Source organism: Hyperolius riggenbachi, chromosome 1 (genome assembly GCF_040937935.1).
Source record: "Hyperolius riggenbachi isolate aHypRig1 chromosome 1, aHypRig1.pri, whole genome shotgun sequence".
NCBI classification, from domain to species: domain Eukaryota; kingdom Metazoa; phylum Chordata; class Amphibia; order Anura; family Hyperoliidae; genus Hyperolius; species Hyperolius riggenbachi.
Genome location: NC_090646.1, coordinates 171,894,342 through 171,907,487, shown reverse-complemented (window position 1 = coordinate 171,907,487; position 13,146 = coordinate 171,894,342). Strand labels below are relative to the sequence as shown.

At 42.0% G+C, this 13,146-nt stretch overlaps 1 protein-coding gene across 2 annotated transcripts in view; it reads right to left on the bottom strand.

Moving 5' to 3' along the window:
- FSTL5 (follistatin like 5) overlaps positions 1 to 13,146 on the bottom strand; it is a 913,616-nt gene that overhangs the window by 453,841 nt on the left and 446,629 nt on the right. The window lies entirely within an intron of this gene.

The following is a 13,146-nucleotide window of genomic DNA, read 5'->3' as shown; positions in this document are numbered from 1 at the left end:
TGGTAAAATTACAGAGTTGCAGTAAATCGGATTTTCACGAAAATTCCAATCGGAAAATATATACAGTGCTTCCCATAATTATTCATACCCATGGCAAATTTTGACTTAAAGTTACTTTTATTCAAGCAGAAAGTATTTTTTTGATGGGGAATGACATAGGTGTCTCCCAAAAGATAATAAGACAAAGTACAAGAGGCAATATTGTGGAAATAAATTACATTTGAGCAAAAAGTGTCCAGTCCAAAATATTCATACCCTTCGCAATAGTCAATAGAAAAGCCTTTATTGGCTATTACATCAATCGAACGCTTCTTATAATTGCAGGCCAGCTTTTTGCATGTCTCCACAGGTATTGTTGCCCATTCATCTTTAGCAATGCGCTCCAAATCTTTCAGGTTGGAGGGTCTTTTTGCCATCACCCTGATATTTAGCTGCCTCCACGGATTCTCAATTGGATTCAAGTTAGGACTCTGGCCACTCCAAAACATTAATGTTGTTGTCTGCTAACCATTTCCATATAATATTTTTATATATTAAACATATATCTAATATATATCTATATCTATCTATATATAGACATGAAAGAACCAGATGCCTAACAGCAAGAAAGAACCAGATGCATAACCTAAATTAAACTAATTTGCTTCATGCTGTACATAATAGTTCTGCTCTATATATTCTTGCCTGGTCAGGCAGCCTAGACAGGGTCAGCATGAAGCAAGACTTTTGAGACGGCCCTTGGCTTCCTCCAGAGCACACTAAATAACATAGGCTGAAATCACTCAACGACTTCATTATTCATAAAAAGTACATTTGTGATAGTCAAGTGATTTTAAGTTGAACCATATTATTTTCATTGGTCTGAGCATTACACAGTAAATGGTGTCAAGCAAGGTGAGAAGTGAAGAACTATATTATTAAAGTATAATTTGAAAAATGTAAAACTTGACAGCCGAATGTTACAAACTGCAAAATAATGCATTGCTTCTCTCTGTAACATGAAGAAAAAAGAATATCTATCTTCAGCTTGATTTCGTATTTTAATTTTGGGAAATAACATAATAAAGCAAGATGTGCCATATTTCATAAAATAAAAAAGTAACATCTCCTACAATATATTACAAATATTACTATCGATTATTACGTTACAGCAGACAGTGCATGTTAACATTTTTCAAGGAGTGCCTGGAATGGACAATTTGTGCTGAATAAATAATTTAACCCTGTGGTTTGGGTTCTTACATCTGGAGTAGTAAAGGCACTCTACCCCCCTCCCTCCTTATTTTTTGTTTCACAGCATTGCCTATTTTTGGGCACTTCCACCCCCTCAGTACAATCTGGACTGGAAGTTGTTATTTTTGACATTTCTGACAAGCTGCAGACTTGTGGTAAATAGAAGATTGTAGGTCATTTTTTTCATCTATGTGGTGATATTCATAAAAAGTCATGTCAGACACAAAAGTGTTTTGGGCTGAATTTTCTTGCGGGTTGAAGATTGTTTTATTCGCTGGCAAATTAAATGATCAAAATGTCTTCAAGAAAACTGAAGAAGACCAAAGGTTTTGGGTGACATGTTCTCAATTATCTCTCTTTGATTTCTTGCCATAAAAAAATGATTTGCATACTCAGAGCCATATCTACAAATTATTGAGCCCTCTAGGAAAATTTTGATGGAACCCCTCTCCATAATTCCCACCTATTTCCACTCCCCACTGTGGTGACTTCCACAGCATACAGACTAATCTGCCAAGGGTTATTTGACAAGTATGGCCATCATGAACAAGGAAGGCCTCAAAAACACATAATCTGGAGGATGAGGTGGACTCCTGTATTGGAGATAGAGTAATTCTTTGGTATTTCTTTTGAGATAGGGCATGTAACTGAGCCTCCCACAGTCCTGGGAGCACTTGCAGTCGCTACCTGATAGTTTTGCCTCTGTGCATACTGGTGCAAAGCAAAGTAGCTGTGAGTAAAGCCTTTTACACACAAATAAGTATTGTCACCCACAGGGATCAGAAGTTGATCACTTATGCGACAGTTCAGGGGCAGGGCCGGGCCGAGGCAAAGGCTGGAGAGGCTCCAGCCTCAGGGCGCAGTGTAGGAGGGGGCGCAGAATTCATTCAGCTGTCATTCCTAATTGTGTTTGAAGCAGAAAGAAATAAGAAAAGGGGATACATGGCAGTGACTGCAAGCCAGATAACTAGATGTTAAGGTGTTGGGGAGGTTGTGGGCCCTGTGGCACCTCTTAGTCTAATAGCAATCAGTGTGTGATGGCTGGGGTGGCAGGGATGGAGGGGCGCACTTTGGTGTCTCAGCCTTGGGTGCTGGAGGACCTTGTCCCGGCTTTGTTCAGGGGCCAGGGCTGAGTCCTGTACAGATGTTGTTAATCTAGAGGCTAGTGATGCACCTTTTGCTATGGGGAGGGGAGGAGGGGTGATAAGTGGTGCAAAAAAGAATGGTCAATCAGAATTCAGACATTTCTAAAGATCTGGGATGTTGGATCTTTAGGTGATATCAGGAGGCTCGTGTACACATCATACAATCTCAGATGAGATGTTTTTTAACATGTTTACATAGCTTTAAGTTTACCTACAGGGCACATTACCTATTGAATGGGTCCTTTTCACCTATAAAGTTAAAATAACTTGCCAGGTCATCTTCTTGTGAATCAGTTCCAGAGCACTCTGGGATCTTCAGCTTTCGGAGCATAATCCTGGACCACCCCCCACCCCCACCCACACTTGAAAATGGCACATTACTTTCCCTAATCAAAACAGAGAAAAAGGCACACTGCTTTTCAGAAAGAGTGGTGGGGCTATGCTCCAGAGGCCAGCGGACACAGAGCTCCAGGACTGTTTCACATGAAGAAGGCTCAGCAGGTAATTATGACTTTATAGGAGAAGAGGACACATTGAATAGGTAATGTACAATAGAGGTCCACTTTAAACAATGTATACTATCAGTGCAGTATTTGGGTCTGCAGGAATGTCCAATCCATCCCCTTAAGAAATTTTAGACAGTTATAATGGTATTAGTATTGCCTTTAGAATATAAATGTCCTTGTAAACAATACCAGTTGCATGGATATTCTGCTGATCTACTTGGCTGCAGTAGTGTCTGAATCACACCAGAAACAAGCATGCAGCAAATCTTGTCAGATCTGACAATAATGTCAGACACACCTGATATGCTGCATGTTTTTTCAGGGTCTATGGCTAAAAGTATTAGAGGCAGGGGATCATCAGGACTGCCAGACAATTGGTATTGCTGAAAAGCAGCCTCCATATCCCTCTTAGTACAGTTGCCCTTTAAAATAGAAGGCAGCTGCCTTCTATTTTATCATTTCTATGTGTCCAAAATGCAAAACAAAAAAGCGGGACTTTAGTACAGGAAGAAGATCTGGGGGGTTGCAAATAAAATCTGACACTTACCTGGGGCTTCTATCAGCCCCCTGCAGCTATCATGTCCTGCGCCGTCCTCCTCCGATCACCCGTTCCCCGCTGCCGGCACTGGGCAATTATTCTCCTAACAAGACGAATAATGCACGCTCCCGTTCGCGTCATTGGGAGCTTACTGCACAGACGCAGTAGGAAGTTTTCTTCTACTGCACCTGCACAGTAAGCTTTCGATGATGTGCGCGGGAGTGAGCACGGCCGCACAGCCGCAGTCGGATGGGATGCCGCGTTAGACTGAGGCCGGCGGTGGGGAACGGCGGATCGTTGGAAGACGGCGTGGGACATTACTGCTACAGGTGGTCGGTAGAAGCCCCAGGTAAGTGTCTGTTTCTATTTTCAACACCCCCCCCCCCCCCCCAGAGAACCCCTTTAGCCAGGCACGGGGCAGATGGAAATGTAACATAACAAATGATCACTTTATACAGTTACACATAACACAGAAAGAGTGATTCTGTACCCGTACATTATGTAACTATAGTTGCTAAGACCACAGCTAAAGAATATATTTAGTAAAATGAATTGCAAAATACATTCTTTTGCCTTTTGTTTTAATGTGTTTATTACTTCTATTGCCATTTAGAAGAAATATACACACTTAAAACTAGAAAATATGAATTTGTTTTGTCTTCAAAGATCCTATATTGCGAAACATTTTCTTCTGCTGTTCCAATATTTAATGGCGTAATTGAATTAAAAATGTATTTCACCAAGACTTTGTTGAGCATTCACCCAGCATAATGTCTAATAGCTTTCTAACTGCCTGCTGTTACACAGACATGACATATAATACTACGCTTATTTTGTATTTGCAGATAATTAACCTTGATAGCCGGAGAAATTTTAAGGAAGCTGCTTTATTTGACCGTCTGCAAACACACAATTGTCTTTATATGAGGAATGAACAGAACAAGAGTCATCTGACAGTAATTATGCATGACTGTTCCACAATGTGCTCAGGTTACATTTAAACATGACTCTAATGTCAAGGTAACATGCAAAACATGCCTTTATAATGCTTTCATCAACACCACCTCCATAGTGGAGAAAAGCAATTTTGCATTTTAAATCACATTTTCTTGTTTTAACATCAAGATTTCCCTAAGGTCAACTGCTTGTGATATACCTAATGACAAAGGAAAGTGATTCTACCACAATAGTGGTAGTACTATAAAGCATTCTATGTTAGGTTTGTGACATATATTCCCTTATTCCCCATATGGAACGTCAGCCTTATATTTCAGAGGGAAATTAAAGTAAGGCATTACTAAAATACTGACCAGATAAAGCAATATACTAGTGAAGTACCAACTGGAGATCATAGTATGTATATTGTATACATATTAGTTATATGCACTTACTGTGTTAGACATTACAATACATTATTGAAAGGTTATAAGTTATAACTGTTTTTACTTTATAACAATAAATATTACACATTAGCTGGTGGTGTGCACTACTTTGCATGGGGCAGGAGTGCATGCGCCATCTCTTTGGACATCACTGCATGTACGTGCCATTCAATCAGTGCCACGTCCTATTGCAGCCAATTACAGCAGGGTGAGGCAGGAGGGAGTAGTGCAGGGTAGGCGGGCAAAGTGCTGTGGCTAATCAGGGCAGGGCAGGACGGGTGTGTGCGGTACAGAAGACAAACAGCACATACACACAGCGGATGGCTTAGAAATGATCATAGATAAACATTTCATTTGTTTTTGTTCACAAACTATGTGATTGTAATTAAATATCAAAAGTCATGTCACAAGAATCCTTTATTGCTCAAAGAGCAACTCTAGAGACATACACAATACTTAGTGTTACTTTAATTATCTTGGCTTCAACTTCAGAAAAATTTCCTGTATTCATTTATTACTGTATATTGGTATGAAACCCACCCACCCAGTGATGCTTGGCCTAGGTTATGATGTCATACAGTCTTCTGTGATAAGTTTTAAGAATCTAAATCAGGGCGACGAAAGATCTAACAATCGGCAAACAATGACTAAATGATTTATAGATTTAATGTAACAAATAAGCAATTTTATTTATTAGGTTAAATTCAGTAAAGTTTCTCTTTAAGTAAACAAGACAAACTAAACTTAGCTTATGGAACATTAGAGGGTGATACAACTATAAGTAATTAACAACTCTGGAACTAAAATAACCTTTTTAAAGACCATTTAAAATAGCCATTTAACTACAAAATAAAGATAAAAGCAATATTCATACAATGTGACTGACATATTTTGTTTTTTCTGCAACAGTTATCATGGTATGTTTGTGTATATATGTGCGTTTAAATACTCTGCATGAACTCTAACTAGCAAACGACTCCATAAAATATATATACTTTATAAATATTCAGTAAAGTTTCAAATTCATGAGTAGGGCAACTCCAGGCCTGTCTAAGCAAATGGAGTTTCTACAAACACTGTGAGAGGATGCAGAGGATCAGATAATTCCCTGAGCCGACAGTACCTCCAACTAATTGAAAGAAAAGTGGGTCTTAATAAAGATTTAATATTAGTAAGGATAAATATAGTAAGTATTGCTATGTTGGCATGGTTACACACACATTTACAGTGGGCCCCTTCAAGCATTTTGTACATAACTATTGATATGGAGCACCAAAACTTGCCAAGGATTACCACAGCATCAGAGAGTTTTAACTACTTAGCGACTGCTGTCATGATATGACATGAGGACTGTCCATAAACAGTGAGCAGACAAAGAATCCAATGATGAACACTGTTCTGATCCATACATCAGCGAACTTCCATCAATACAGGAGCATACAGCTTTCACCTAGCTGTCTCACACCAAACTGACTCTCTCTCTCTACCAGACAGTATATCAAGCTTAACAAACAGACATCAAATTTTAGCAGATGATAAGAGCAAGGCCAGTCTCAAAATCAATCGATCGATTGGTTGATTCCAAACCGATTGACCAATCAACCGATTTGTAGCCGATTTCGATCGATTGCGATCAATTTCAATCGATCTGGCAGGCTGGAAAATCTAGTTCGATCTGTTGAGATTGCTTACCATTTTGCATTGGCCCTAATGGAAATCTGATGGCAAAAAAATGCCATCAGATTGATTTTCAATAGATTTCAAACTGAAATCTATTGGAAATCTGTTCTAGTAAAAAATGTTCCTAAACACATCAGATAGATCAGAGATCTATCTGATGATCTATCTGCTGCTAATCTAACGAGTGTATGGCAACCTTTAGCCTAATCACAGCAAACAAACAATGCAGGAATAAAATACAATTAGTAAAAATACAGTCATAATATGATATAATACCATATATGACATAATACCATATATCACAACTGCTCCATGCCAATTGGCATGAGCTGAACGGCAGCCCCAGGACCACTCCAACGCTGACTGGTGTGAATGGCTGCGGGTGGAGATTGCAGGAGATCGCATGCGCTGATGCGCGCCTCTCCGCATGAATGATGGAGCTCCGCTCCACCATCAGTCTCCCAGCAGCGATCACCGCTCGGAGACTGTTAGGCGGTGAAACCGCCGCTTATTAACACTGTACAGTGCTGCGATCCACAGCAGCACTGTACTGGGGACAGCTGTGTGACATGGCTGTCCCCCTGGGGGACACAGGAGCGATCCGCTGTGATAGGCTAAAAGGAAAGGGAGGGAGCTTTATTAAATTAATTACAAAATAGACAAATTGAATTAAAAAAATGAAATAAATATTTATAAAAAATAAATAAACAAGCCTGGGGTTGATCTGACCCCACCAACAGAAAGCTTTGTTGGTGGGGAGAACATGAGAGGGAGGGGGAAATCACTTGTGTGCTGAGTTGTACAGCCCTGCAGCGAGCCCTCAAAGAGAAACTCCGACCAAGAATTGGACTTTATCCCAATTAGTAGCTGAAACCCCCTTTTACATGAGAAATCTATTCCTTTTCACAAACAGACCATCAGGGGGCGCTGTATGACTGATATTGTGGTGAAACCCCTCCCACAAGAAACTCTGAGGAACGTGGTAATCCTGGCAGTTTCCTGTCCTGAACCTAGTCGCCCCAACCTTTAATACCTTCACACAAGCTCTCAAGACTCACCCTTTCATGCTCGCATACCCCCCTACACCAGCACCATAATATGTTCTGTTAGACACCCTCTCGCAGACACATCTATTGTCTCCACCCCCACCCTTTAGATTGTAAGCCGCTGGCAGGGCCATCTCCCTTAGTGTTTCCAGCTTGATTATGCAATCTTACTGACAATCACCCCTCTTGTGGACTAGAACAGTCTCTATTTTGACCTATGACACTATTATCAAATCATTTGCATGATCTTGTTTTGTTGTGAGTTTCCTGTATGTCCTACCTTGTATGTTAACCCTTTTATCTATTGTGCAGCGCTGCGTAATATGTTGGCGCTATATAAATGCAATAAATAATAATAATAATAATAATAATTGTGGGAAATAGCTGTTTACAGCTGTTTCCAACTGCTAAAAAAGCATGCAGCAGCTACATCACCTGCCAACAGTAAAAATGTCACCATGTAATAAATGTCAGAATGTAAATCAGGGATTTAAAAGATTTTACAGTGGGCAAACACTGACTAAATCATTTATACATAATTTTTGTAAAAATGAAGCATTATTTTCACTGGAGTTCCTCTTTAAAAAATGGCCTGGTCAGTAGGGGGTTTAACACTGAGGTCTTCAAGTGGTTAACCAAGATAGCAGCACAATTTTTTATGATTACCAACATTCAAAGCACAAGAAGAAGAGATGAGATTATTACCAGCACAGGATCAATGAATTACTGATGAGAGCAACTCAGGGCTCGTTTCCACTGTAGCGGTGCGGAATCGCCTGGATTCCACCGCTGAAGAAATCGCATGCAGCTGCATTTCCCCATGCGGATTTACCCGCGATTTCGCATGCGATTTCGCATGGCAAGGAGCCAGGCGAATTTAACCATGTCACTGCCTGTGTAAAGTTCCATTGCCTTTCCTGCGAAATCGCATGCGAAATCGCGGGGAAATCCGCATGACAAAGCCGCATGCGATTTCCCTATTGAATGCATTAGCGGCGATTCGCCCGCATTCCTGCCGCACGCGAAATCTGATGACCCTGTTGTGCAGATTTTTCCTGCACCGAAAAATGCCGCCGCCGCCGCACACGTGGAAACAGCCCCATCCACTAACATTGAGTATGTGAATCCGCATGCAGTGCCCGCATGCGGATTCGAATAGTGGAAACGAGCCCTCAAAAGACAAGACAGACTTTCACCATCCTGGTAGTATGGACAAGCCTGACTCCTCCAAGAAAAATAGCTGAAAATGGTATGGACGAGTCAGGCTCATCCAGCAGTTCTAAGGCAGGGTTTGTGCCTTTGCATGCATTTTTAGCATTCAAATGAACATCCTTCTGCAAATTTGCATGTTCTCTGGAAACCTACATGCAAAAATGTTCACACCAATGTCAATTTTAATGTGAAAAATGGATGTGAAAAACTACACGTTTACTGCAAAATCCTAAAAGAGTGGGAAAATTGTGTCCTGGCGGAAAGGGAAAATTAAATTGCATTTATTTTTTGACATTATTTTGTGTTTGAAACTTGTATTGTACTCAAAAAATGTACCATTGCTTGACACATTTTGGTATGTTACAGACAACAATAAATGCCATCAACATTAAATGAACCACTTTTTTTCACAGAAATCCAGCAGAAATTGAACACCAGGGAGGTTAATGTCATCTTCAAAAATGTATCAAACGGGGTTTTATGAAAGAAGTTTAGAGTAAATGTATCCTTTTGGCTCAGTTGAATGGGTAGAAAATAGATGCAGAATATGTGTACGTATCATTTCGCCACCATTAAGTTGGGCACAGGGTGAGACGAATGCTTTAAATACTAATTCCCCTCGTAGCAACCAGTCGTAGCAACCAGGCCTGTGGAGTCGGTACAAAAATCATCCGACTTCAACTCCGACTCCTCAGTTTATGAAACCTCCGACTCTAACTCCGACTCCAGGTACCCAAAATGGCTCCAACTTCGACTCCTCGACTCCGACTCTTTAGTCTAATACTTACCGCCCTGGATTTGGTACAAAATTCATCCAACTCTAACTCCTGACTCCGACTCCTCAGTTTATAAAACCACCGACTCCAATTCTAGGTACCCAAAATTGCTCCGACTCTGACTTCTCATGGTCTAGAGGATAAGACAGATACCTACTACCCACTGTGTCCTGGGTTCAAATCCCAGCTATGGAATATAAGCATGCTTTTTTCAAAAAGTACAAATCCTGTTGCTTAAGGTTACCAACACACCTGCTGTACTGATAGCATTAGGCTCTGAGGAGGAATTCACCACAGGGGAGGAGCACCACACAAATCATGTCTAGCCTGTACTCTGCAATCATGTCTAGCCTGTAGTTCTACATCTGTAGAACTGCTATCAAGCACTTCTTAATCTGCGGCAGTTTAGGGATGGATTTGCACTTTTCTTAACTGTAGTGCAGCTCTAGAAATTCATGCTAAATTACCAGTATTACCTAGGATTTAAGAAGGTTCTTATTATCATGTAGAACTGTTCTCCCTGCTGGTTAGAACGGATTAAGAAGAAAAAACTGCCGGTAATGCGTTGACAAATCTCCCCCAGGGAGTGGAATATCAAGACCGCACTTTCTGAACAGGCAGATGGCAGGGAAGCAAAACAATATAATAGTATTTTCTTATAGCTCTTTGTATTAATACATTTTAACATAATACCACATGCAGCATTTCATATGTTTTACATTTGACTGAAGTGTCAATTTCACAGTCTATATATATCAGACTCTTAGTCTCATGTGAACACAAAGGTTATACAGTAAATATATTTTAAAAAATAGGGTAGTATTGAGTAAGGGCCCTCTTCCACAGGCTGCGATCTGCTTCAAAAAGCGGATTGCAGCCATTTTGCAAATCGCTAGAGCACCGCGATTTACATGTAAATTTCGGTGCTCATTTCCCACTAGTGCGCGCTAGTTTTTACCCGCGCATAATCGACCGCTCGTGTGATTCTCTCCATGATCATGCTCGTCGGTTCTCGATGGGTAAACAGCGCTATCGGGCTAGTGGAAAATGCTGCTTGCATGTTTGCACCACAGTGCGATTGCAGGCAAAAGTGCAGGCAGCAGTGGAAAAGGCCCTAGGATGTCATGAGAAAATGAAAGACAGTAGGAAAAAAAAGAGAACATGATGCAGGTCCAGGATAAAAAATATGACTGGTAAATATCTATCTATATATATAATAGAGTAAGTGCCTCAACCTTCAAGCAAGAAGAAGAAGTAGCGTCCTGCCCCCAGGGCCGGTCCAAGCAAGAAGAAGCGGCTGGTCCAAGCAAGAAGAAGAAGTAGTGTCATATCAAACCAAGGGCAAAGAGGGATAATTTGCATATTCAGTAGCAGTGCATTGTGGGTAACCACAAATGTTCACTTATAGCTGAATTATTGCAGATTTGCTTCTGTTTTAACCCTCTGGCAGATAATCCCGACACTGTATTGGGGTGAAAAAAGATGCCCATTTAGATAATCCCGATACAGTGTCGGGGTAAAAAAAAAAAAGTTCCCCAGACTGTACCATGTGTTGCCGGGTGCGCCGGGTACAGGGATTGCTGTGATCGTCCTCCGGTAGGTCGCCGGTCCTCCTGAGCCCGTCCTCTGATCCCCTCTGGTCCCCTCCGGTCCCTCCATGGCGTAACCTTCGTCGTGTCTCTTTCCGTGATCGTCCCAGGCCTTCCGATTCCGCCTCTGGGCCTTCCGATCCCGCCTCTGGGCCTCCGATCCCGTCCTCGTGGCCTTCCGATCCCGTCATCGTGGCCTTCCGATCCCAATCCCGTCCTCTGGTCCTTCCGCCTCCTTTCGCGTGTTCTTCCGCCTTCTTTCGCGTCTCCTTCCGCGTCCACGTAATGACGTCGTGAGGTCGACGCTAGGGGGCGCGGCGGTAAATTTGAATTTGTATTGGATTGAATGCACCTGTATCCAATCCAATACACAGTAAAAAAAGAACAAATTTGAAACATAAACAAAAGACAAAAGAAAAAAAAAAAAACACCATTTGCTATTTGAGATTGCTGACACTTGCACTGATATATTTCTGCTGATTTTCTGCTTTGGACTATCGACTATTCTATTGATTGCCGCCTGGATTTGACCCTTGCTTTTGGATAACGACGACGCTTTGATTTGATTGCCGCCTGGATTTGACCCTTGCTTTTGGATAACGACGACGCTTTGATTGATGCCTGGATTTGACCCTTGCTCCGAATAACGACCACGTTTTTTCTGCCACCTGCCCTGCTATGGCTTCCAGCTCCCGTAGACGCCTCTCCCCGCGAACCCTGATGCAGGAGTTTGAGGACAGAGAGGATGAGCAGATGTTTTTCTCAGACTCAAGTGACAGCTATGTGGCGAACATGTCATCGTCTGACTCAGAGTCGGACAGCGATGACTTCACTGAAGAGGTCGAGAGCATCCGCACATGGATCGCTAAAGACACTACCCAGAATAATCCTGCCCCCCCACGATTCCCATTTACAGGTGAACCCGGCCAAAAAGTTCCCTGTGATCCTAACCTCCTGGCCTATTTGAAACTTTTTTTGGACGAGGCCATAATCCAAATTATAGTGGACGAGACCAACCGTTATGCGGAACAGCAGCCTGGTCCATTCAGGAGGTTTGCTAGGGGAAAAAGGTGGGAACCAGTCACCCAGGATGAGATATGGCTATTCCTGGCCATCCTCATCCTCCAGGGGGTTGTGGGGAAACCCCGACAGACATCATATTGGAGCACCAACCGACTGATTGCTACACCTTTTTTTGGGACTGTCATGTCAGAAAACAGATTTAGCCTCATCATGAAAAACCTGCATTTCATGAATAATGAGACCTTTGATGAGGCCACCCATCCTGCCCCCAAACTGTGGAAGATCTACGACCTATTTCAAATGGTCATACGCAAATTTCAGTCCGTGTATGTTCCAGAACGAGACGTAAGCGTCGATGAGAGCCTAATGGCGTATAAAGGGAGACTTGCCTGGAAACAGTATATCTCTTCCAAGCGTGCCAGATTTGGGATAAAATCGTTCCTATTGTGCGAATCTAATTCCGGATATATTTGGAATGCCATTATATACACTGGCAAAGGCACACAATTTGACCCCAGCTACAGCCAGTTTGGCCTTGCATCTGCCTCTGTCCTCTCCCTCATTTCATCGCTTCTTGGTCAGGGATATTGCCTGGCCACAGATAATTACTATACCTCCCCTGAACTATATGAATACCTCATCAGACACAAGACTGATTCATATGGCACTGTCCGGCCTAACTGTCGCAATCTGCCATCAGCCTTTTCTGCTCAGAAGCTGAAGCCAGGGGAAATTGTGGCATGGCAGAAGGGTAAACTGATGGCCCTTCGCTGGAAGGACAAGAAAGATGTTTCCGTTTTATCAACAGTCCATAACACTGACACTGCTGCAGCCAAGAATCGTGCTGGGAAGACAATCCAGAAACCCCAGGTCATTCTGGATTATAATCAGACAATGGGTGGGGTGGACCGTGCTGACCAGTGCATAACATTCTACCCCGTTGTGCGCAAACAGCAGCGCAAATATTACAAGAAAATCTTTAGATATCTGGTGGAGCAGTGTCTTTGGAATTCTTA